General features: G+C 39.3%; 2 long non-coding RNA genes across 5 annotated transcripts; one reads left to right on the top strand and one right to left on the bottom strand.

Moving 5' to 3' along the window:
• Nucleotides 1-5,455: 5,455 nt before the first annotated feature.
• On the bottom strand, nucleotides 5,456-14,236 carry LOC113539661 (uncharacterized). 4 transcript variants are annotated; one of them, XR_004580259.2, is made up of 7 exons: nucleotides 13,977-14,236; nucleotides 10,282-11,231; nucleotides 8,800-9,414; nucleotides 8,528-8,615; nucleotides 7,743-7,900; nucleotides 7,156-7,235; nucleotides 5,456-6,407 (listed from the first exon to the last, which is right to left on the bottom strand). It is a non-coding gene; the product is annotated as an uncharacterized LOC113539661 (long non-coding RNA). The 4 variants fall into 4 exon arrangements; XR_003403949.3 differs by having other exon boundaries at nucleotides 9,395-9,414; nucleotides 13,977-14,235; XR_008300586.1 differs by lacking the exon at nucleotides 8,800-9,414.
• LOC113539662 (uncharacterized) lies at nucleotides 9,706-26,286 on the top strand. Its single transcript, XR_003403950.3, has 3 exons — nucleotides 9,706-9,855; nucleotides 25,643-26,001; nucleotides 26,087-26,286. It is a non-coding gene; the product is annotated as an uncharacterized LOC113539662 (long non-coding RNA).
• The last annotated feature ends 500 nt before the right edge of the window (nucleotides 26,287-26,786 follow it).

Here is a 26,786-nt window from a genome sequence, read left to right as displayed (position 1 = left end):
TTTTACCATTGAAAAAATTCATGAAGTCATCACTGCTATATAATGATTGTGTGCGTGTTTCTATTGTGGTCTTATTCCTAGTTAATTTTGCTACAGTATTAAATAAGAATCTAGGATTATTTCTGTTATCTTCAATTAGGGTGGAGAGATACATTGATCTAGCAGCACTAAGAGCTTTCCTATAGCTCAAAAGGCTCTCCTTCCATGCTATTTGAAATACTACCAATTTAGTTTGACGCCATTTACGTTCTAATTTTCGAGTGGTCTGTTTTAAAGTTTGTGTGTGATCGCTATACCAGGGTGCTAGCTTTTTCTCCCTAATTATTTTTCTTTTAAGTGGATCTACCTTATCTAGCGAGTTGCAGAACGTTGATTCTAAACATTCAGTTGCCTGGTCAAGTTCTTTGGGATCAGACGGTGATCCAATCATGGTTGATAAATCTGGGAGATTACTGATAAAACTCTGTGCAGTTGTTGACGTGAACGTACATTTGACACGCTGATGTGGCAAGGTGCATATACTATGATTAATACACATTTTAAATGAGATGAGATAATGATCTGAGATAGCTTCAGACTGTGGACATGAGACTATATTTTCTATATTTAATCCGAATGTTAGTATTAAATCAAGAGTGTGACCACCACTATGGGTGGGTCCTATTACACTCTGATTAACCCCTACAGAATCTAGAATGGACACAACTGCTGTTCTCAGAGGGTCATCTGGATTATCAACAATTAATGCCTTGTCTAAAGAAACAACCAGGTTAGAGATGAAATCCGCAAACTCGCATAGGAATTCCGAATATGGCCCTGGGGGTCTGTAAATAATAATTACTGGAATCACCTGGGTAGACTTATTTTTAGTGGCTACGTATGTTATGTTAGAATAAAGAACTTCAATGTGTTGAATTTATGACTAGGTTTTTGTGTGACGCCTAGATTATCATTATAAATGACTGCGACGCCTCCTCCTCTGCCAGTTAGACGGGGCTGATGTATGTAACTGTACCCGGGAGGACTAGCTTCATTTAATGCTACAAACTCGTTTGGTTTAATCCACGTTTCTGTTAAACACAGTACATCAAACTCCTGATCAGTAATGGTTTCATTAACAATAAGCGCTTTAGACGTAAGAGATCTAATATTCAACAGTCCGAGCTTCAGATCAACGGTGCTAGCTATGCATTCAGTTCGGTTTAATTTTATGTTAATTAGGTTACTAAAACAAACTGTCTGAGTATGTCTATAATTTTGTTTAGCTCGGGGAACAGACACAGTCTCAATACAGTGGAACCTAAGTGACAACTCAGTGCAGCTAGCAGATGGTCGGTTTAGCCTGCTTGTCTGCTCCCTGGCCTCGGACCTGGATTGTCACCGATTAACTAGGCCTGTTCTTAGACTATGTGCTATGCTGCAAGAAATGAGAGCAGCACCTTCCCGAGTGGGATGGACACCGTCCTGCCCTAACAAGCCAGCCTTGCCCTCAAAGTTAGTCCAATTATCTATAAAGCCCACATTGTTTTTGGAGCACCACCTGGACCATCCAGCAGTTCAGCAACCATAACCTGCTGTAAGCTACATTGCCACGCTGCATAGGGATGGGGCCAGAGCATATTACAGCATCGGACATCGCCTTCGCTAATTTACACACCTCTACCATGTTACTCTTAGTAACCTCAGACTGACGAAGGCGTATATCATTAGCTCCTACATGAATAACTATCTTTGAGAACCTATGCTTGCCTAAGACCCTAAGATTACCTGCTATGTCCGGAGCCCTGGCTCCCAGTATACACCTAACTAAAGCTGCTGGTGCCCCTAAAGGCCTAGCTAATTTCACGTGCCGCAAGATAGTCACCTATAACCAGAGCTCTTTCAGGTTTCTCAGCAGGTGCATAACTGAGGAGAGTAAACCTGTTAGACAAGTGAAGCGGAGAGCAGTGGTGCTCCCGTGGGCAAGCCTTAGCGTTAGCTTTGGCTTTGCGATTATGCCGCCGAATCGTCACCCATTCGCTCCGCTGCGAGGGCTCTAATGCCGGAGTTGGGGGATTACTAACTCCGCCTAAAGCATCCAGACTTTCCCCTACAGAAACTACGCTGCTCTCACTCTCACTAACCCTCTCTAGAGTCTGGATGCGCACCTCTAATGCTGCAATCTTCTCCGTCAGAGAGCTAATTAACATGCATTTATCACAAATAAAGCTATTGCTAACGACGGAGGAAGAGTGACTAAACATCCTGCACTCAACACACTGACAAAGCTGAATGTTAGACATGTTGTTTAACGCACCTTAGTCGAAGATTGTTGATATTATTTTAGTCGGCGTGGATCCGGTGTGAATGGCCTCCACTCGTTGTCTTGACAAAATACAAAAACGCACTTCAAGAGAAAGAAAAATGAAAATATGGTAGAAGAGAACGTGAAAAATACAACAGATGAAAACGATAGCGCAAAATTATTGATTTAAAAAAAGAAAGAAACAGTATAGTTAAGACGCCGACGCAGGCAAGAAACTCCCGGCAAAACAATTCGAAAACAGGAAGTGACGTAAGCACTGTTGGCCAAACTCAATCCAACTTCTTCTACTTCTGCTCTTGAAGCCTATGGCAGCCCATAGAACCGTAGGAAATGTGGCACAGAGATAGAGAACAGTCTGTAATGTTACCATGTCAAATCTGGAGTCTATCACAAACCCTCTAGCGCCACCAACAGCTCAAAGTTGCACTCATGTTAATGCTAATAACTTTTGAACCGTAAGGGCTAGAAACAAAATTGATTGCCAAGTTGAAAGCATACCATGGTTTCAATTTCCGCCCAATTAGATTTCCCACTATTTTGAATTTTCTGAAAAACCTACTTTTTCGAACTTGTCCTAGACGGTTCATCGGATCTTCGCCAAATTTGACTCCAATTATCGTCAGACGATGCACCAAGCAAGCAAAAATCCTTCAGCAGCAGAAAACAACAGACCTATAGCCTTCATATCAACTTCATGCAAGTGATGCAAAAATAATGTCAGGAGTTTATATTAGGCCTTGGACAACAGAAACTGTACAGCTGCATCTGCATAACCCACCTGCATGGGCCTATCACAAACCCTCTAGCTATCTAGCTAATAACCCTTCCTTTAGAATAGGAAGGGTTACTACCATGTGATATTTTTATACCTGACAGCTTACGATTCTCATTTTTGTGATTCACAGCCTAGGTAGGCAGCACCACATGGACCACCACAATTACAGCAATGAGTTCACATGCATGCTCCACGCTGTTTACCGTTACGGTAGTGCCGATATGTTGCCGGAATACAGCACCCACAAGCCACTGTACGTCACATGCTCACTGCACGCATCATGTCACATGAGCACAAGCACCTGTATCACGTCGTTGTCTAGTTAGCATGAGTATTTACGTCACGCATTGTATAGCACTTCTTGTTGGTCTTTAATCGTTGTCACTGTAGGAATTTAGCTCATTTAGATTAAGCTGATGTATTCTCCACCAATATATGTAAGGAAATTAGCAGATCAGCTCAGAAGGGGAAATTTGTAAACTTAATCTTTTAATAGCTGATCAACTATTCGTCCAGCGTCCTTGCCTGTTCACTTCAGATCCTACATCACCTTTATGCATACCATGTTCATGTTGTTGTCTAGACTAGGTGTTTCTCGTTCATGTTTCCTAGTCTTTGTGTTTCACTATAGAAAATTAAAAACTCACACTGACCCTTAGACAAGGTTTATTTCCTTAACACCCAAACCAAAAAAGACACGTTATTTTTAGACAGTTGGCAGCCAATTGGCTTGCTTAATAAGATTATAAATTTTAGCTTCTATATTTGCTACTATGACAAGCAGTCAGGTTTTATGAGTAACAGACATTTTGAATACTATTCATTTAGTTTTAGATCTTGTTGATTATCCTCATCTATACTCAGACGGGAGCTTCATCCTTTTCTTGGACTTCCATAATGCCTTTGAAACTAACGAAGACCGGTTTATTTATTCTGCTCTCAAAAAAATTGGATTTGGTGACTGCTTTATTAAAACTATTAAAACTTTATACTCATTTTTACTCATAATTACATACTCATAATTTTTCGATCAAACTGCGAATTGGCACCTCACCTAGATTTAATCTCAGGCGAGGTATCAGACAGGGATGCCCTAATTCCCCATTTTATTTTTACTTTTTTCGCAACTGTTTGCAGGTTCTGTTAAACAGTGCACTTTAAGAGGAATTACAGTTGCAGGTAGTAGAATTATCATTAGTCAATTAGCAGAGGATACCACTCTTTTCAACAAAAAAAAAAGTTGCAGGTGAAATACCTTTGGCTATAAATATTATCCGTACATTCTCCAAAGCTTCGGGGCTTTACCCAAATGCAAATTAATGTCTCTTAAAAACTGTAATCTTCCGTCAATCTGTAATATTCCCATAAAAGAGGAAATTACATATTTAGGTATAGAAGTTGTAAAGAATGATGAAGAGAGGTGTAACTTGCACGTTAACTCCCAAAATAAATGTAATAAAAACACTACCGCAACACAGATATGTGATGCATTAAAACACTCAGTTCAATGAGGATAACTGCATTATGGGTATTCTAGTAACAAGCGTCACAAAGCATACTTCAAAACGTGCGGCCCCATTGGGACAGGTGTGCTATTACTTTTCTCAGTGTTCCTACGTGCCCTTTTCGCGCACGTGGTCAAAAACCGCACGTTTTCGGCCCATAGAGAATGAATGGGGAATAAAACACAGCTCGGGCGTTTTTCGGCTGACATGCTCGTCTCACATATCCTGTCGTACGTCTTAGACCAGATATATACACATCACGTTTTGGAATTTCTGCCGAAAATGTCCGGAAAATGGCGTAATCCGGCCCCATAGACAATAATGGGAAATTTAGGGAAATTCGTAGGGTTTTGCAATCCACGCTAATGTAAAATGAGTCTAGAGGAGCAAACAGGCAAACAGAGACACTGTTTAGATTTATTATCTCCATAGGAAATCTTCGGCACCTAGTTTAGGACTGAAATATGTGGTGTTATCTTAGTCCGCTGCTCTCCTATGACCAAGGACGGAAATAGGTACAGCCGAAAGTTAAATGCGTGTTTTCACTTTATGATTTAACTATCTGACTGCAGTAAATGTCATAAATTATCTGAGCCCAAAGAATAATCTTCTAGTTGTTGCTAAAAGTGTAATATCTCAGTGTCAGAGGCTTTTATGTAGCCTATTTATTAAACAATTATTCTGTTAGCTCTAGACTTTTTCCTATTTACTTGTCAGAGGTTTTCTTTAAACTTGCAAGTATTAGGCTCTTCACTTAGCTTATCAGAGGTTTTCAAACAAACTTACTAAAGCTTTAGGAAGCTATTTCTAATAACCATATAAATCATACAAGTCATGCACTTTTAATGTGCCGCACTTTCTTGCAGAGTATTTGGAGATACAGTAATGAGTTTATTGTACAAAACACAAACGCACAATATACAGAATGTAGAAACAAAGAGAAATTACAGAGTCAATGGACAAAGTCACAGGCATAGAATGTTTGATGGAAAAGCATCTCACTCTTAAAAGAAACGGTTCTATTTAGAACCAGAAATGGTCCTATCACCCGCTTCATACATGGAACCCCAAAATGATTCTACATAGAACCATTTTAATGGGTTCATTAAAAAGAACCCCAAATCGTTCTTTGAATCCAAGTTAGATGGTGCTTTTTAGAACCATTTAAGGGTTCTTTATTATTAAGAGTTATGTATCACTGAATAAGAAAATATAACCAATCCAGAAAATTCTAAAAGTTTAAGTTCATTCAATTTATTATACAAAAATATTAGTGTTATGTTTAAAATTGCACCTCTGTTTACTCTGTATTAGACAGCAAAACTTTAAATTATTTTACATTTCAAATGTTTAATTACATTTAACCATTTAGATTTAATTTCACTTGAGCATTTTCACTTTTTAATAAACATACAGTACATAAACAAGCTTATGTATGTATGTATGTATACAGTACTTTACTTTTACATGTATCTCTGAAATGAGGAAAAACAAATCACAATGCAGATAAAAACAATACATGAACAATTAAAACATCTATTAAATATCACTACAATTTACACAAGCTGACTGTACATTTTTAGTACAGGTATTGGTGTTCTTGTGTCATGGCGACATCTAAGTTTAAGCATATATTTTTGAATAAAAGTCACTGTGCGCTTAATGGCAACCGGGTATTGCACACTGAAAAGAAAATAGACTGCAAACATGCATTCCACAGCCTGTGTCATGTTATGTTGTCCATTATAATGCTGACACTTTCAGCCTTGAGAGGATCAGGAGAGCCGTTGAACACTATGGTTGGTGTAGGACCTTTGTGTTCCTGTAAAACAAACATTTTACCTTTTGAGTGCTTTTCACCAATTAACAGAAGTCATCAAACAGACTTAAAATTACCCCATAATTTACTCACCAACAAGCCAACCTAGATGTGTACGACTTCCTTTCTTCAGCTGAACACAATCTGAGTTATATTTAATAATGTCCTGGCTCTCTTTGTAATGTGTTTGAATATCATCATTACTGATGACTCAAGAACATTCAAAATGCTGCCATGTCAGCTCCACTTTGATTTGAATCTCATTGGTTCTTTCGTTCTTGTGACTGAATCGTGACACAACAGATATGACAACTAGGCACGTGACACGCAAGAACCAACAAGACTCAATTATTGATGTGGAGCTGATGTGCCGCCCCATTGGATGTTATTCTCTTATCTCATAGTCTAATTATAGCAACCTATCTTGGTAAATATTAATCTTTTTTTAATCTAATGTATGATTTTGCTTTAGAAGACAAGTATTAACACCTGGAGTTGTATAGATTTCTTTTATGATCGATGCACTTTTTGGAGTTTCAAAAATTGGGGTGCTATTCAATGACATTACAAAACTTGTGACCAACAAAGAGAGCGAGTAAATTATAGGGTAAATTTCATTGAAGATTTTTGTTAATAATTTGGCGTAAGGGTGAGTAAACTGAGTAATATTTTTATATTTACATGAACATTTTCTTTAATTCAAGTCAAGTGCCTCAGATGTTAATGAAACTACAGAAGACTCTATACTTACACTATCTACACAGTAGAGGAAGCTGGCGTTTTCTTTAAATAGTGCTGGCAATAAAATGAGTGCAGCATTCCTAACAAGGCCTACAAACAGATACAAATTATTGTACATTAGGTACAGAAATCAATTAAAGGGATAGTTTACCCAAAAATGAAAATTCTGTCATCATTCACTCACTCTCTTGTCATTTCAAACCTATATGGCTTTCTTTCTTCAGCAAAAAAAGATATTTTGAAGAATGTTGGTAACTGAACAAAACTGGTACCCATTCACTTCTATTGTATGGGCACAAAACCAGTGCAGGTCAATGGGCACCGCCGTTGTTCGGTTACCATCCTTCTTCAAAAAATATCTTCTTTTATGTTCTGAAGAAGAAAGTCATACATTTGAAATGACAAGAGGTGACTAAATGATGACAATTTTCATTTTGGGGTAAACTATTCCTTTAATACTAACATTATTTTAATACATGATTTCACTCATACAATTTATAGGTGCTACAACCTTTACATTGGCAATGCAGACAATACAACTTTACACTGGGCATGGAACATATAGGTTTGATGGGGAAAAATATATGGTGTAGTTACCTTCTGTGGTTACCTCTTCTGGTCCAATGAGATTTATTTGGTTTTTTTTTTACTTCCTCCTTTGCACTCCTGATGATGTTTGGGGCCATTTCATTTAGAGATGTTTCCATGTTCTTCACCAAGTCTGTTCCAAACCTCATTGTCATTTCATGCAGCATCTTAAATACAAAACATTTGTTTACTTCAGGTGCATATATCCAAATTACACACTTTCAGTCAGCCAAACAAGTTCCTTAAAGTCAGCATGGACTGGAAGTTGCAACTGACTGCCATATAGTGATGTATTTTAGAGACAGGATGTTCAATAAGAAAAATAGTGGGTGTGGTAAAGTAATCAAAATGGCTCCAGGCGTTAAATCCCATATGATTAAAATAACATGAACTTGATTAGAAATACAGTGTAGACATCTGGATCATATTTTCTATTGAATTTGCAATTCATTTGTTGTGAAATTTCATTAAAACTGTGTTAAATTAAACATTTCTGAGTGACCTCAATTTTTAACAGCAGTATATATCTAAAAATAAATTAATAAAATTAGAATAAGAATAAAACAAAAGAACTTTATATCAAATAAAATACTTCGTATTTGGCAGACGCTTTTATCCAAAGGGACTTACATTGTGTTCAATCTATACATTTATCAGTATGTGTTCCCTTGGATACCCTTTTGCATTGCTAACTCTGCATTGCTCTACCAAATGAGCTATAGGAATTCACAGAAATATAATATACACTGATTTTTCTTATATGCCTGGCACAAACTGTAACAGTGTTTACTCACAAGCTGTGGCACTCCAAGAAAAGGAAACTGCTCCATTACTTCAGCTGCAGGTCTCTCCATAATCTGTACTCTTTGGAAAAGTTGTCAGCTGAAATAGTGGCAAGAGCACATTTCAAATTGATGTTGTGACCATTTACACTGACCTGCAGTCCTTCAGTGTACAACAGTTTCATATTCATCAGTGTACAGATGCAATCTTACAATATTAGGATCTCCATAAAAGGGGCTCTCATGAAAGAATTCATCTGTGTAACTGCTTAAAAAATCTGTACCTGGGGCTTGTTCACAGGTTCTTTGATATGATTCAAATATGTCCTGTTTCTCCAACTGAGTCTTCAGAACATCTATGATAGGTGAAATATGTCCTCCTTCCCCTGGCTATTGGTTTCAAGAATGTGCTTAACTGGCTCCACTAAATGTAGATGTTCTTTGCAATATTTGAAAAGTTGATAGTCTGACTGAATATAGGCAAACACACTTTCTATAAGTGTCTGATTATTTAGCAAGTTATCCAAGCCTTCCTGGTCCTCTAGTCTAAACCCAGATTTGGTCAAGTGGAATTTTATGATTTCAAAATAATTTTGTTGGAAAAATTTCAAGATGAACTCCAAACTGGAAACAATGGTATCCTGAGTTGCTTTAAAGAACATTTGAAGTAAATCTTCTAAAAACATCCCTTGGTCTTACAGGTAACACTAAAATCTGCTTGGTGGTTATGTTGCACTTGCAGGTGAGTTAGATACTTTTTGAGTTGAAACTTCACATCACAAAATGAACATTTATACATTTTCATGTGTATCTCTGAAACTTTCTTTTGCATCAATAAGGTTTATATTTTGAAGCCAGTGGCACGTGTCATCTACTGACCATTTATCAACCATGGTTATCTGGGGGAAAAAGACAACAGAGCATTAAGAACACTTCACAAACCAGCTATGCATTAAACACACCTAAACACATTTTTGGCTTTAGAACATTTGAATGCTAAATTTAACCAGGTGCTATTATCACTTTAATTAAGCGCCTGCATCACAGCAAACACAGACTCAGTGCAGATACGAACACTACACTGTAACTGCGCACAGTTTTAATGAAGACCAGCCGGAAGTTCTCAACTGTGGCCAGCAGTGTCCACTTTCCTGCAGATTTTAGCTACAACTCTGATAAAACACACCTGAACAAGCTAATCAAGATCTTCTGGATTATTGAAAAGTAAGTCTGTTCAGGCTTGGAGCTAAAAACTGCACGAAAGTGGACCTCGCGGGCCAAAGTTAAGAACTTCTACACCTGTTACCATAGGCCTGGGGAAAATACTCACCGCAAATTGAGTAAGCTGCGACAAACATTCCCATATCATACCCCTCCTCCTTCCACCCGGTTCGCTTTTATTTGAATCGGCGCCTATCGTTTAATTACCGTTAACGAACAGCGAGCGCGCGCTTCATTAAAATTCAAATTCACGCTTCTGTCTCGAAGCTCGTCTCCTTATAACACAACTGTCTTATTGTTATTGACAATTCAGTTAACACTGACAAAGAAATAAAGGGAGACTGTAACTTAATTCATTTAAAAACCGGAGCAAAATCAGTTTAACTGGGCCGTCAGTGCTACCCAGCAGTATTTTTAACTGAGGTAAATATTATCCATTTCGCTTCTAGAATCACTATTTAACACAAGGGCTACTCTAACAAATAGAAATATTAACTGATGATATTTCAGTAATATGATTTCAAAAATGTAAAAACTTAACTTACCTGAGAGAACGGGCAGAAATGGCGGACTCCTCAGTTTGAAAAATTAACTGTCACTGACTCGAGGACCATCTTCTCCAATCCACCAATAGGAATTCAAGGATGATGCAACACATATACGCCACGTCGCCACCAGAGGGCATCTTTACGATTATTTGTTTTTAATTTAAATATAATTTGTTTTTAAACCATCACAATATAGTATGGTACAAAATAAAGACAACACCTGGTTAGTTTATTTATTTCACAAAATTATTCGTCAAAAGGCAAACTATAATGTATTAGGAAATATAAGTTTCATTCTAATGTACAAACTTGCATAAAAAAAAAAAGCTCAAATACATTGACTAGATATTAATATTTGTTGACTCTTGTTTTTGACTACAGCAGTCATTGTCCTTGGTCTTGACTCAAAAAGCTTTGTGAATGTGTTGTGTAGGCCTATAATTAATTTACACTTCAGTCATAAAACATGAATTATAGAACCATTTTAATAAAAAATGTTCTTTGCTCCCCAAGGGTTCTACATAGAACCAGTGGCGGTTCTAGAGTACACTAACTAGGGGGGCCAGGCAGGGGCCACTTGTGCTTTTAGGGGGCACACTAACATTTATTTTCAGGATTATTTTTCAGTCACTTTTCACTGTCATATATCACTCTGTTTTATAAGCAAATAAGCTAATAAAATAAGTTCAACTCAAATGATGTTTCATGTTCATTTATTTGACAATGAATTTTGTAGTCAAAAACAATTATAACAATTAAGCATCTATGCACATCTAGGCACTTTTCCACAACATCCCAAAATTAACATAAGCAGTCATCTGAACCTGAGAACATGAGAATTTTGTACCAATCTGGTTTGAAGCTCCTCCTCCTGTCCCCCATCAGTGTCTTTGGATATGACGATAGAAGTGGCTGAGCAGGTGCAAAATCTCTACTCTTGGAAATATCTGTGTACGATAAAAAAGTCACAGTGACTAAATATTTAGGTTGAATAATATATTTATATAAATGTTTATGTAAAAGATCTGTCTGTCTAAACATGTCTATCGACAACTGACAAGTGACTTAAGCTGTATGTCAAACTTGAAGGTTCACATGACGTGCTTGTAGAAGCAAAGGGCTCCTCTCGCTCACACTCTGCCTCCAAGTCATACTCAGCCTCATCTCTACTCTCCTCTTGCTCAAGATGTTCACTGCTCTCACTCTCCAGATTGCTGTCTGTCTGCTCTCTCCAAGTCTGCTGACTCTCTCCACAACTAAATCACCTTGCTGATGGGTTCTCTGTTCTTCTGGACTTTCTACATTCTCTAAGCTTTTGTGTATTTCTGACTCTTTTTCACAAGCATCTTCTCTCTCCAGCCTTGACTGACTATTATCTTTATTTTTCTTACTAGAAAAGGACATTATGTCCTTAGAGTTTTTTTCTCTTCATTTTAACTACAAAGAAAAAATATGAAAATGTATAAATGAAAGGAGTTCACTTAAATATACCATAAGTAATTAATATATAGTATAGAATAAATTGTATTGATTACTTTTAATGTACTAATTTGGTCCCCTCCTAGAACCGCCCCTGCATATAACCATTTTCTTTTAAAAGGTTCTGTTGGACAAGTATAGAACCCCAAGGTTCTATATAGAACCTCAAGGAATCCTTTTTTTAATAGAGTGTGGATGCGTGATGGTAAAGCATCTCACTGATGGTAAAGCCCCCCTGATGAGTTATCCAGTATGATAATGCCTCTTTGAGCCTCTCTGAAGTGAACAATGACCAGAGTCCTAAATGTATGTATGTATGTATTCTATGGCAGGTTGGACCCCCAGCTGGGTAGCTCACCCTACTGAACTGTATGTTAATTAGGTTCCTGAGAATCTAAACTAATCTAAGGGGCCGTTTACACGACAACGTTTTCAGCCAAAAACCGGAAACTTTTTATGCGTTTTGCCTGTTCGTTTACACGATAACGGCGTTTTGGGCGTTATCGTCTCCATGTAAACACCCAATACGGGAATCTTTGAAAACGGTGACGTCATGCGCGTGCGTAGTACGTGTTAGGTATGTAGACATGCGCAGTACAAACATACACGACAATGGCGGAGTACGTGGTAGTGTTGTTGCTGCTCGCATTCACTAAATTCCAGGGGTTTCATTACCACGACGTAAAATGTGCGTTTCTGGAGGTGTTGGGAAAACAACCCCTTTCCAAAAAAATAAATAAATAAGAGGTCACCGATCATGCGCAGAACACTGTTTTTTTGCGCGGGCATTTCCAATCCCAGGATCAGCTCAGATGGATAATGATTTTTTTTAGCCACAAGTTTGCTAGCTAACTGTACTGAATATTTATATTTATTAGCTAGCTAACTGTACTGAATATTTATATTTTCCTTCTCAAACAGCGAGTATAGTCAATGATACGGATTTAACAAACGAATATGTCTGTATGTTGACTGCTCAAAAGCAAATACTTGTATATACAGTATAACTCATTTAGAATAAGAAGTGTGATCTGGACAGGTATCTGAAGTTACTGTATATAATATAAAAGGTATTTGACACGAAACACCTGTGATCAGGACAGGTATCTGAAGTTACTGTATATAATATAAAAGGTATTTGAATGAAACCCCTGTGATCAGGTCAGGTATCTGAAGTTACTGTATATAATATAAAAAGTATTTGACACGAAACCCCTGTGATCAGGACGGGTATCTGAAGCTACTGTATATAATATAAAAGGTATTTGACATGAAACCTCTGCGATCAGGACAGGTATCTGAAGTTACTGTATACAATATAAAAGGTATTTGACACAAAACACCTGCGATCAGGACAGGTATCTGAAGTTATAACAGTATGAATGTAATCTGACACAAAACCCCTGCGATCAGGACAAGTATCTGAAGTTACTGTGTATATAAAAGGTATTTGACACGAAATCAGAAGAGGTATTTGAAGTAAATGGCTTTTCCCAAACTGTGCATGATCGGTGACCTATGCAGATTCTCAAATAGGCCACGCTTGCCTGATGACACAGTTTCGATTCCGCTGTCCTGAAACCCCTGGAAAAAAGTGAATCCCTGTTGCTGCTCAAGAGTTTGCTAACTCTTCTTCAGCAAAGTGTGGATTTACTTCACCAATATTACAACCAACTAACAAGGTGACAGTGCCAACTACTGTCGTTTTTGGCCTTTATCGCGGATATGTGTAAACGCGAATCGTTTTGAAAACGTTGTCATGTATACGTGAAACTTTTTGAAAACGCAAGAGAAAAACTTTTCCGTTACCGTTAGCCTAAGATTCCGTGGGAAGAGTCTGTGGGAACAAAAGCAAAAGGTTTCCCATGTAGACCAGGTGGTCTCGGTATCTACGTGTGTACGTGTGTGTGAACAAAACACACGTTGCAACATATAGTGTAAATGTTGTCACCACATTGTTCACCATGAAATATGGATTATGGATATTGAATATGGATTAGTTTAGTTTTTATACCAAACATGCCCTGAGGAAAATTTTAATTAAACACAGTTTAGATGACCAGGTTTAGTTTACACGGTCTCTCTGACCCACATTCCTGATCATTTTAATCTTAATCAAATTTCTGCCACAATTTATAAATCTACTACAAATCCCTCCTCCGGGATGTCTGAATGCAGAGCCATTTAAAGGCCCGAGAATGTGTGGCAGTCACCTTAGGTCGAAGAGCAGTGATGTCCACAGGTGATGGTGATCATAGGGCTGACCAGGACATGACTCCTGAAGATTCAATTCCACCAGTTGTCTTTAGCTGTGTGGAGGTACTGGTCAGGAATCTTGCTGTCTGGTTTGCACTCTATTACAGCTGAAGTCAGTTGCCTGGTGTGGGCTCCTGTGTCCTCCCAGCAGGCCATGTCTCTCCTTCCAGCAGAAAGATACATAAGTGTCCAGTTGGAGAAATGAAGCTTTTCTAAACTCTGAATCAGTTGAACCAATTGCTTCGCAAAACGAGTCACTGTTTCGAAGCACTTGAAACACCACACACTGGCACCACCTGCTGGTGAAAACATTGTAAAAGCAATGAGAACTCAGTCCAAACATAATGACACCTTTTACAAAACAATTGCAAATGTTTCCATGAAAGTGTGATTTTAAATATAATTTACAAATAAATAAATACCATTAAATATTAGTGCTTGTATTGAGTGTTTTTAATTATAGGCTTGGTTAATCAGGCCATTTAGACACAATGAACTATCACTCTCCCTTTTTAATTATACACACATGGGTTTGTCATTAAAGCTGTCTATAAAAACTAGCAGTCAAAGTGAAAGTGTTATCAGTCAGGAGAAGATGATGTTGGAATGGTGGGTTAATCTTTTTATTTAGTTCTATTTTTTTGTCCAAATATGATTTGTGTCAATATGATCTGAATCTCAACAAGATTTTTACACATTTTGTTTTAAACCATATAACACTGCATTCAGCGATGCGGTCCTTGACTGTGGCATGATTGAAGGATGAAAGGGCATGGAGGCACCACAAGTTGGTTTCAAACTGTCCACTGTTCAAGGGTGTTATGTTGGTGTTCTGAGAGGTTAAAGCAGCACCAACTGCCTCATGTTCTTCATATAGTCTTTGAAGCATGAAAAATGTGTTGTTCCACCTTGTGTCCACCTCAGGAATCAGCTTCATCTTTGGCTTGCCCATCTGCTGCTGGACAGACAGTTTCTCTGTGGCACTGGTGCTTGATCTGAAGAAAGTAACTACTTTTCTGCACTGATCTCTAATGGCATTGAGCTCGGCTGTTTGTGAGAGGGCTTTTTTCACCACTAGATTTAAGGTGTGAGCAAAGCATGGAATGTGTCTCATCTGAAGGAGGTTTGCACACAGAGTCATGTTTGAGGCATGGTCTATAATGAGGCATGTACAGTCAGGTCCATAAATATTGGGACATCGACACAATTCTAACTTTTTTGGCTCTATACACCACTACAATGGATTTCAAATGAAACGAACAAGATGTGCTTCAACTGTAGACTGTCAGCTTTAATTTGAGGGTATTTACATCCAAATCAGGTGAACGATGTAGGAATTACAACAGTTTGCATATGTGCCTCCCACTTGTTAAGGGACCAAAAGTAATGGGACAGTTGGCTTCTCAGCTGTTCCATGGCCAGGTGTGTGTTATTCCCTCATTATCCCAATTACAATGAGCAGATAAAAGGTCCAGAGTTTATTTCAAGTGTGCTATTTGCATTTGGAATCTGTTGCTGTCAACTCTCAAGATGAGATCCAAAGAGCTGTCACTATCAGTGAAGCAAGCCATCATTAGGCTGAAAAAACAAAACAAACCCATCAGAGAGATAGCAAAAACATTAGGCGAGGCCAAAACAACTGTTTGAAACATTCTTAAAAAGAAGGAACGCACCGGTGAGCTCAGCAACACCAAAAGACCCGGAAGACCACGGAAAACAACTGTGGTGGATGACCGAAGAATTCTTTCTCTGGTGAAGAAAACACCCTTCACAACAGTTGGCCAGATCAAGAACACTCTCCAGGAGGTAGGTGTATGTGTGTCAAAGTCAACAATCAAGAGAAGACTTCACCAGAGTGAATACAGAGGGTTCACCACAAGATGTAAACCATTGGTGAGCCTCAAAAACAGGAAGGCCAGATTAGAGTTTGCCAAACAACATCTAAAAAAGCCTTCACAGTTCTGGAACAACATCCTATGGACAGATGAGACCAAGATCAACTTGTACCAGAGTGATGGGAAGAGAAGAGTATGGAGAAGGAACGGAACTGCTCATGATATGGCTGCCAATGGAACTGGTTCTCTTGTATTTATTGATGATGTGACTGCTGACAAAAGCAGCAGGATGAATTCTGAAGTGTTTTGGGCAATATTATCTGCTCATATTCAGCCAAATGCTTCAGAACTCATTGGACGGCGCTTCACAGTGCAGATGGACAATGACCCAAAGCATACTGCAAATGGCCAAGTCAATCACCTGACCTGAATCCGATTGAGCATGCATTTCACTTGCTGAAGACAAAACTGAAGGGAAAATGCCCCAAGAACAAGCAGGAACTGAAGACAGTTGCAGTAGAGGCCTGGCAGAGCATCACCAGGGATGAAACCCAGCGTCTGGTGATGTCTATGCGTTCCAGACTTCGGGCTATAATTGACTGCAAAGGATTTGCAGCCAAGTATTAAAAAGTGAAAGTTTGATTTATGATTATTATTCTGTCCCATTACTTTTGGTCCCTTAACAAGTGGGAGGCACATATGCAAACTGTTGTAATTCCTATACCGTTCACCTGATTTGGATGTAAATACCCTCAAATTAAAGCTGACAGTCTGCAGTTAAAGCACATCTTGTTCGTTTCATTTGAAATCCATTGTGGTGGTGTATAGAGCCAAAAATGTACTGTGCAAAGGTCTTAGGCACCCTATTTTTTTTTAGTACAAACTTTGTTATAGATTTTTATTTTACGACTTCTATATTATCGAGTCAGTACAAAATTATTAATTAATTTCCAGCACAAAATTAAATGTTACAGAAAACTGTTTGTAAAGAAAGCAGCATATTAACTATTTACTGCTCTTTGTAGTATAACAATGCAAGTATTTGCACTCTATCTGTTCAACTCTACAAATATTCACCCCCTATCTATCTAATCAGCTCAAGTATTGACACCCTATCTATCTGTCTAGCTCATCAACTATACAAGTATTTACACACACACACACACACACACACACACACACACAGCGGGCAGCCTTTTTTGCTGCGGCGCCCGGGGAGCAGTTGGGGGTTCGGTGCCTTGCTCAAGGGTCTCACCTCGTGGTACTGAGTCATTCAATCCCTGCCGGAATTTTGACTCGAGTCATTCAATCCCTGCCGATTGAGACTCAAACCCACAACCTTCAGGTTCACCTTCGGGTTGCAAGTCCGACTCTCTATCCATTAGGCCACGACTGCCCCATCTATACACCTATCTAATTAATCCTACAAGTATTATCTATCTATCTATCTATCTATCTATCTATCTATCTGTCTGTCTGTCTGTCTGTCTAATCAATGTTATGATTATTGGCCCTTAGACCTAGTCCTCTATACTTCTGTTTTCAGTATGTCGTCCAAAATGGTGCGTCCGTTCCCTGCAACATTTGAGGTTTTGGTTAATAAATAAAATATTCCATGTAAGCCTATATGTCGTGGACATACCATCTCCCTTCTATTACAGCAAACATCAGCTATTTGTCTTACTTTGTCAAAAGCATATATATAATCATATGATGTTGAGTAACTATCAAGGATGCACAGTGGGCAAGAGATAAAAAAAGTAGCTTACAAAGTCATGGCCAGTCATGTAGGAATAACTAAAAACTGCTAGTGTAGACATTGTTGCTGGAGATAAGTGACTCACAGTCACTTTGAGGAAAATACATTTGACTAAAAACCTCGGTAACAAAAATATGTCTCTTTTTTTGTAGGATAGCCAAAATGTTACAGGGATGTTCTTATAGGATGATCGTGCTGCGTCCAGTCGCTACAAAGAAAGAGTCAGATTCATCCATTTTGCATTCTTGCAGGATAACATTTTGATGAATATGCTTTTTTTGATGATTATCCAGTGATCATCCATAGGTTGGCCTATAATCAGAGGGTCTCATTAAAAAAAAATTATCTGCTTTTGTGCAGTGTTTATTGTTTTAGGCTCCAACACAAGAAGGCTCTGTGCACCAAGAACTGTAAACCTGCAGCAAAATAGAAATAGCAGAGCCAAAAGCATTCACATGAAATGGCAGGTGCCAAAAGTCCATACTTCATGTCTGTTTTAAAAATAGTGTTTCTATCCTATCACATATTTTGTGTTTATCCTTATGCTGCAAATAATACAGCAATAGCCTAGGTAGGCATATGGTCAAATAAAGGCAATGTTTAAGGGACGTTCCTTGAGCATCCTTAAATAGTCACCTGGAAGTTGGTTTTAATGACTGCCCTCAAACAGTCCCCCAGAGGTCCACAGATGTACAGTGAACGTCACTGTAATGTTTTGGTAACCCTAGAAAAAACATCCATAGGATGTTTGCAGTGTTGGTTCAGGGGACGTTCCCATGATATATCTTTGTTAGCTGGGTAATCTTATAGTTTAGAGATTTAATTAGAACAATATGGTTAATAGTTTATATATTCCATCAGCAGAGTATAGTAGAGAAGATCCCACTATGTGACTCCAGTAAATTTGAACCCATTTTACATTTTTTTTTGTTTGTTTTGAGAAAACGTTGCTTTCATGGCTATAACATATAAATTAATAACTGATATTCGGGTGGCTCTAGTTATGAAATATTCCATAGTTCATAAATCAGCAGAATATAGTACAGAAGAACCCAGATTGTGACTCTAGTAAATTTGAGCCCATTCTATGGTCAACTTTTGGAGAAAATTCACCTTAAACTATGCAAAGCAAGGTCAGCTTTCCAGCAGCTGAGGAAAATCTGGGATGCCACAAACCTGACCACTAACATCAATATCAGGATCTTCAACACTATTGTAAAGCCTGTGCTACTCTACGGAGCCAAAACATGGAGAACCACCATTGTAACCATGAAAAGAATCCAAACCTTCATCAATACCTGCCTCAGAAGGATTCGTTGGATCCGCTGGCCAGACACCATCAGCAATCAAAACCTGTGTCAGCGAATGGGACAGCAAACGGTAGAGGTGGAGGTTCTCCAAAGGCACTGGAGGTGGATTGACCACACCCTCAGCAAATCTACATCCAGCATAGTAAGGCAAACCCTCACCTGGAACCCACAGGGTAAAAGGAAAGGAGGCCAACCAAAGAACACCTGGCGTCGTGACCTGGAGGCAGACATCAAGAGAATGGGACTCACCTGGGGACAATTAGAACGACTGGCCCAGGCTCTAAATGCCTGGAGAGATCTCGTTAGTGGCCTATGCCCCGATAGGGGCCACAGCTGATGAATGAAAATGATGAATATGGCTATATTAAGTACTTCCATAACTTCAGTAACTGCTTCAGGTAGCTTCAATAACTGATTCAGGTGGCTCTAGTTATGAAATATTTCATAGTTTATAGATTTTATTCCATAGTATATAGAGTATAGTATATATATAGAGTATAGAGTTATCCAATTTTTATTATTAGTGATTTCACTTGTGCAACACTATTGTTATTGTGCAACACTATTGTGTCGTGGCACACCACTTTGTGCCAAACTTTGTGAGAGAACTGTCAATCAGTTGAAAAAGAACATTTCTCAATCCAAGATTGCAAGGAATTGAGGTCTTTCACCATCTAATATTGTGAAAAGATTCAGGGAATCCTGAGAAATCTCAGTCCTTGTAGGGCAAGGCCGGAAACCACTGATGAATGAGAAGCTGTCATGCTATTGTGAGTAATATAGCAAAATGGGCTTGGGAGTACTTCAGGAAACCGCTTTCACTGAATCAAGAAATGCAACCCGAAACTCTATTATGCAAGGAGAAAGCCATACATCAATTCTATGCAGAAATGCTGCTGAGTTCTCTGGGCCTGAGCTTATCTCAGATGGACCAAAAGACACTGGAAACATGCTGTCATCAGATGAGTCCATGTTTCAGCTTGTTTTCAGGAAAAATGGATGTCAAGTTCTCTGTGCCAAAGACAAAATGGTCCATCCAGACTGTTATCAGAGAAAGGTGCAAAAGCCAACATCAGTGCATCAGTTGCCCGCATCAGTTGCCCGAGGTGCATCAGAGCCCGCAGCAAGGTTTTCAAGGTTTGCATGGGTGACTTGCGTGTGTGAAGGTACCATTAAAGGTTCCGATGACACAGTGTTTTGTTGAGTGCATTGAAAAGCGCAGACAGAATGAACACGAGTCTGGAGCTCAGATGGAGAGGGCTCTGGTCCTCCACCCTTGGCAGGGATTCCCCTCTGGGATTTCCCATTGGAGCAGTCACGCAACGAGACACTGAGACACACCTATGACCAAGTGAGAGTAATTGATGGTCAGCAAATTCAGCCTATTGTTACACTAACCCAACCATAGGTTTCAATTATTAAAGATAGGTTATATCAAGTGATGCAGGACACTCAAACTAAGAAAAAGACGACAGTTGTTAGTACCAAAGAGTCATAAGGAACTTCTGTTCCAGGCGGCTCATCATAATCCCATGGCTGGCCATTTGGGGCAGGATAAAATACTAAACCATCTCATGGCCCATTTTATTGGCCAGGCATTCACAGCAATGTTGTGAATGTCAGCTGGTGAATCCACTGGTCATGCCAAATGCACCATTACACCCATTTCCATTGATTGAGGCAGGGCCAGCCCATGGCATAGGCAACACAGGCGGTTGCCTAGGGTGCAAAATGACAGAGGAGCATCGCACGAGAGTTTTTTTGTTTGTTTTTTTTTGTTCATGTTTCATCCATTTTCTGTACCACTTATCCTACACAGGGAACCTTTGCGGGGGACACCCTGGATGGGGTGCCAACCCATCGCAGGGCACAATTGCATACACACTACGGACAATTTAGAGATTCCAATCAGCCTATAATGCATGTCTTTCGACTGGGGGAGGAAACCTGGAGGAAACCCCTAAAGCACAGGGAGAACATCAAACGCCATGCACCCGGGGCAGAGGTGGGAATCTAACCCCGAATTCTGGAGGTGCGAGTTGACAACATGTCATCTTGGACTAAATTATACATTGCCTGCATCATGACATGATTATGACACATCACCATAACACATTAGTTGTGCATGCCGGTGCCATTACCATACATATTAGTTTTGTTGCTAGCACTACACGATTATATGTGGATATATCAGGTGCATAAGGCAGGAAGCAGCACAAAGAAGAGGAGCAGAAAAAGACAATATAGAGGTAAGAATCAACCGCCGATGCTTATTTACTATTTTGAAATATCTTATTTAGAACCTCTTAACTGGCACGGACACTGTGGACCATTTTTTGTTTGTTTTATTTATGTGTAGTGCAAGTTAAGTGTAGTGAATTTTCTTTAGAATAAACTTAAGCTTGTATAATGTTTTAGTTTCAGTTATATTCAGTGGTCGAATTGTAAAGAAATTTCAAGGGGGATGGTGTGGTCAAATATTTCTATGGTGTAAAAGGGGGGGGTCCTGTCGCTAACCTTACACAACGATTACAAAATTTGTCTAATCATTAAAAACATTTTTATTTACCAAAAATAAGCTTTATAAAATGAACTTTAAGCCATCAAAACAAAACACATTTGAAAAAAAAAATGGCAGTCAAAACAATCTTGAATTAAACATATACTACATCACAATATTTTCCACAGTGGTTCATAGCCATGACTTTGTCACTCAGAATTTCTGGTTCATGCCTTGCAATTGTCAGCTAAGCAGTGGCTTTTCTGAATCCAAGACCTCACATAATGTCTTGGAGAAAACTTCTCTAGTGGTGGGCCAACACACCTAATAAAGTGTAGCGCTGAAAGGCTTTGAAGTGCTAGACTTGACCTTGCTGTGTTATTTAAAATGTTCATCTGGCTAAAGCCACGCTCACACTCTGCTGTGGAAATAACCAGTGGGCTTACCGTCTTCAAGAGGGGTTTCAGCTCTTTGGGAGGTATGCGTTTACCAGTGGTCTTAACATTGTCAATGTATTCCCTCATGCCACTCTGCATTTCCCTACCACTGTGGACTTGGAAAAGAGAGCAGAGTTCCTGTACTTCATTTTCAGCATAATCACACATTTCACATCACACTCTTTTGGCCAGCTAGAGGGATCCAGTCCTTCGATGTTGTTTAGAAAAATCTCATACTGTTCTTTGCTCTGATAACCAGATAGAAAATCCATTCTCTTCTCCAGACATTTAGATAAAGCATCAAATTACAGCTGCTGATTGATGTCTCTGTCATTCCTCGTATGATGTGTCAGTGACACTAATTTAAAGAGCTTTAGATCTACTGCTCTCTGTGCCTCCTGTACCCATAAACCAGGTATCTCAGCCATGGATTTTAACACATGGACCTGCTGAGTGAGACATGCGTCCGCCTGGGAAGAGTCATGTTTCTGTCCTGAAGTAACACTGACAATTCTGATAGCTCCTCTATGGCATCATACATGACAGCAAGATTGTGCACAAAGGTGATGCTACAGAGACAATTTGCTAAACCAACAAACATGCATTTCTCTGTGGAGCTTCGTTTTGGATCAGTCAAGGCATCTGAAAAGTGCTTGTGAAGTGCTGTGTACCACACAGCCTTGATGGTTCTATAACTAGAGGCTATCCATCTAGTGCCAAGAATCCTCCCTATATTCTGACACTGCAATGCAAGTTCTTGACAGAATGAAATTAGTTCATGACAGTTTTTAGCAGAAGCATGATAAAGACTGTAGACCTTATCAAAAAAAATGACTGGAACTGTTTCATCCCAGCAACCTCTTCTACAGCACACAGTCCAAGGCGGTGGTTCATACAGTGCCAAATAAGCACATTGGGAACCAGTTGACCAATTTTTGCTGCAACACCTGATTTACTTCCAAGCATGACAGAGGCACCATCTGAAGCCATCAAACAAAACGTTCTTTCAGAACAGCTTCTGTGAAACCATGGTGCACGAGGTTTTCCATAAGTGTTTGATAAATTCCCTCTGCATTGGTAGCTGCCACTAAATCTAAAAAGAATGTTAGTCGATCTTCATCTCCATCTAAGCTTGCTATAATATAGATGATCAACACAGATTTCTTTCTCATAGTTGTGGATTCATCGATCAGAATGGAAAATTTTGTTCTGCTCTCAAGACCCTTGCCGCCACTGTCTTTCTCATTTCACAAGCTATGTGCTGACTAATTTTTGCACAAGACTTTTCAGAGTGTAAAGTCCTTCCCATGTCTACTCCATTTAGGACATGCAGGTCAATATCAGTCGGCAGATCAGTGAAAGGTCTTCCTGATTTGACAATTTTGTAAACCATGCGGAAAACTCTGTCAGTGGTAAGGAAATGATCCCTCGTCATCTCAGTGGCCAATGTTTCTAAGGTTTTGTCTTGCACTTTTTGTAAAATTTTCTCTGCTGAGCTGTGATAATCTGATGTTCTGTGTATTTTTTTTTTACGCAGAGACTGCTGCTGTGCGTTTTTAGTTGACCCTGAAGGCATCACTTTTACTTTGGTCCATTCTTCAGCAACATGCATGCGTCCAGAACCTGCCTCTGGCCTAGATGCCTTTATCTTCTGAAAATGGAACAGCCAAGACTTTTGTTTTGCCAAATAAACAATGGATACAATTTTTTTCTGTCTCTCAACATTTGTGCTCTCCAGCATTCTGGGAATATCAACGTTACTCTCTCCCTGCTCACTCTTGTCTTCACAGCCTGAAGACTGGCATCTTCAGAGCTGTCTAAACCTGCATCCAAACATAAACATCTTTCCTCTCACTCAATTCTACAAGAGCAACAAAATTGCAAATACATTTTAATTTGTTTACTGTAGCTTACAGTAGTGTTGGGTAGATTCTTGCTGAAATGTAATCTGGTACTGATAACACAATAAACAATAGCAACTGTAACCTGGCTGTAACAATCTTTTAGATTGCACTTTTTAGGTAATAGTTTTGGATCACTTATTTTAGTGAAAATCATTATTTATGTATTATATCTGTATTAACTAATCTGATTAAACAAATTTTAGACTTTAAATGTAACATAATTACAAGTACTTTATTTTAGTAATGTGATTTTGTAATCCAGATTACATGTAGTACATTACCACCTAACACTGTTTTACAGCTGTCAAATTTAGGTGTCTGAAGTTCTGAACATCAGATTTAAGAATGATCACACATTCTTCCCCTACTCTTGCTTGCTGTGTATGACAGTAGTATGGTATGACTGAGCACCAGACTCTCTCTCTCTCTCTATCTCACCCCCCCTCTCAGAATTGTTATGTCTCAGTCGCTCACAGTCACACGTACAGTTCACATCCTTTCTATTCTAAATAACTGGATAGAAACAGCCATTAACTGCAGCTTGAGTGCTGGTGTTGAGTTATTCGCAGCAGCTTGAGTGGTTTCTGTGCACATTGCTTAAGCAGTTGTGTAAGAAAATAGCTCAACACTTTAGGGACTAAAACCTGACTTTTTTGTTTAAATAAACACACGTACATTTACCTAACATATGCATGTGTGCGTTACCACCTCAGTGATTGCATTCATTTTCAATAAATCAATGCAACCTTGACAACAATCCTTTACTGAATCAATGTACTTTATATTTGTTATTCTTTCTAATGTTACATCAGGGGAATGTCCTGAAACACTAGTCACAGCTATATCTTACCATCTGTTCTCTTCTTTTTAAAGAATGTCTAAAGATGTCCTTGCACTGTTCTCTTGGCCATTTTTGAAGAGTGAGAAACTGACAAAAACTTGCGTGACCTTGTGCGCAGCTCATTGGAATATTGATTTCTGATTGGCCAATCGCCATTATTTATAGTTGGTAAATGATCATACATAGAGAATTTTTTTTACATTTGTTTTACATAATACACAATACTATTAATCTAAAGGGGATGGTAAGGGGGGAACGGGGGATTTACAGAGGGGATGCTTTTTGTCATTTTTTTCAACAAGGGGGATGCAGAATGGAATGCTTGAATCCCTCAGCTCGAGCACTGGTTATATTGCTGCTTGCTTTCACTTCACCAAAAACTCCTACGTGTCTTCTTTTAAAAGAGACTATGATTAGGCATATAGTCTAAAGCATTCATGAATTGAAATCATTTAATTAATTAAGTTAGGTATTAGGTATGTCATTTTCCAGTCTATGCTCAAAAATGGGGATGACAGGTAAGAGGCTAATTAGATTAATCATGTAATTTTTTTTAAACAATCAGAAGTGGTGGTTTCAAACAGATTTGGTACTCAGATTTGTTGTTTGTTATTTATTATCACCAGTTATTTACTTCATATTTATGTTAATGTTTATTATTATTTATTTTATATAATAGTAAATTTGAGTTCATTTGAAAAATAAGTGTTTTCAGTCTTTTCATGGTGGTAGTGATGGTGGTCTCACCTAGGGTGCCAACAGAGCCTGGGAAGGCCCTGGCAGTGATTGCAGCCTGGCTAAGACCGAAAACAAAAAAGGGCATGAGGTAGTTCCTGGGGTGGGCTGGCTATTACTGGAGGTTCATACACAATTTTTTGGAAGTAACCAGCCCACTGACTTACCTCCTTGAAAAGGCAGCACCAGATCTGTTCCAGTAGACATAGCAGTGCGAGCAGGCTTTCTGCCAGGTAAAAGCAGTTTCGTGTGGGGTCCCTTTGTTGCATTCTCCTGACTTTTCTCTCCCTTTTGTTCTGCAGACTGACGTAGCAGACAGAGGGCTGTGGGCTGTTTTGTCCCAGGTGGTGGAGGGGGAGGATCACGTCATGCTGTACTTCAGCCGGGAAGCTGTCAGTAAGGAAGACCAAGTACAGCACAATCGAGAAGATGGGTCCCGCCATAGAGTGGGCAGTCCTAACCCTCCAGTATTACCTACTGGGGTGCACTTTTACCCTCTGTTCCGATCACACCCTGCTCCAATGGCTCCATCGCATGAAGGATGCCATCACGCGGATCACTTGTTGGTATCTTGCACTCAATGGCTCCTTGACCTGCGTAGGGCATCGGGGGTATGTGGCAGTGGGGGCGTTGTTGAGATTCAGCTGTAAACGGAGAGGAGGTGGGTCCAACCAGCAAGTAACGTGGGATGAGTCTCACCTCTTATTACAGCCAGTCTACTTATTTGTGTCTCTTTGTGCTTTCAGTGACTCCCGTAACCGGCGAGAGAGACAGAAAGCGTGATATAGCTGACACCCATACACCCATACACACACTGCGGAGAGTGAACTTGACCTGATGGAGCAATAGTCTGTTTTCTGTTGTTGTCCTGTTTTGTTCAGTTTTTTGAAAGTGTGCTGTAAGGTCTGGACTGAATAAACATGAGCCCAGAGCTCAGCTAAAATTCCGCCAGCCTCCCGAGACTTCCTCCACCCCTCACACACCGGGGTACTATGAAGTGCTTTAAGGTAGATGGGTGCTGGTCCATTTTGGCTTTGTAGGCAAGCATCAGTGTTTTAAATCTGATGCAGGCATCTACAGGAAGCCAGTAGAGGGAGTGTAGCAATGGGGTGGTGTGTGAGAACTTGGGAAGGTTGAAAACAAGTCATGCAGCTGCATTTTGTATCAGTTGCAGAGGTAGAATGGCATGCTTAGTCAGATCTGCCAAGAGGAGTTGCAGTAGTCCAGTCTTGAAATGACAAGAGACTGAACAAGCACCTGAGTGCCTCTGTGGATAGAAATGGACAAATCCTTCTGATGTTGTAAAGGAGAAATCAGCATGAGGATGTCAGTTTAATTCTGTTAGAGGAGAAGGACAGTTGATTGTCCATGGTTGCATGCAGTGACAAATGGTGAGATCTGAGAGTTGTCCAGGGAGATCACAAGATCCTGACATGGAGATCCTGA

This window comes from Pangasianodon hypophthalmus, chromosome 20, assembly GCF_027358585.1.
Source record: "Pangasianodon hypophthalmus isolate fPanHyp1 chromosome 20, fPanHyp1.pri, whole genome shotgun sequence".
Taxonomy (NCBI): Eukaryota; Metazoa; Chordata; class Actinopteri; order Siluriformes; family Pangasiidae; genus Pangasianodon; species Pangasianodon hypophthalmus.
The sequence above is the reverse complement of the archived record's forward strand: the minus strand, read 5'-3'. Positions and strand labels throughout refer to the sequence as shown.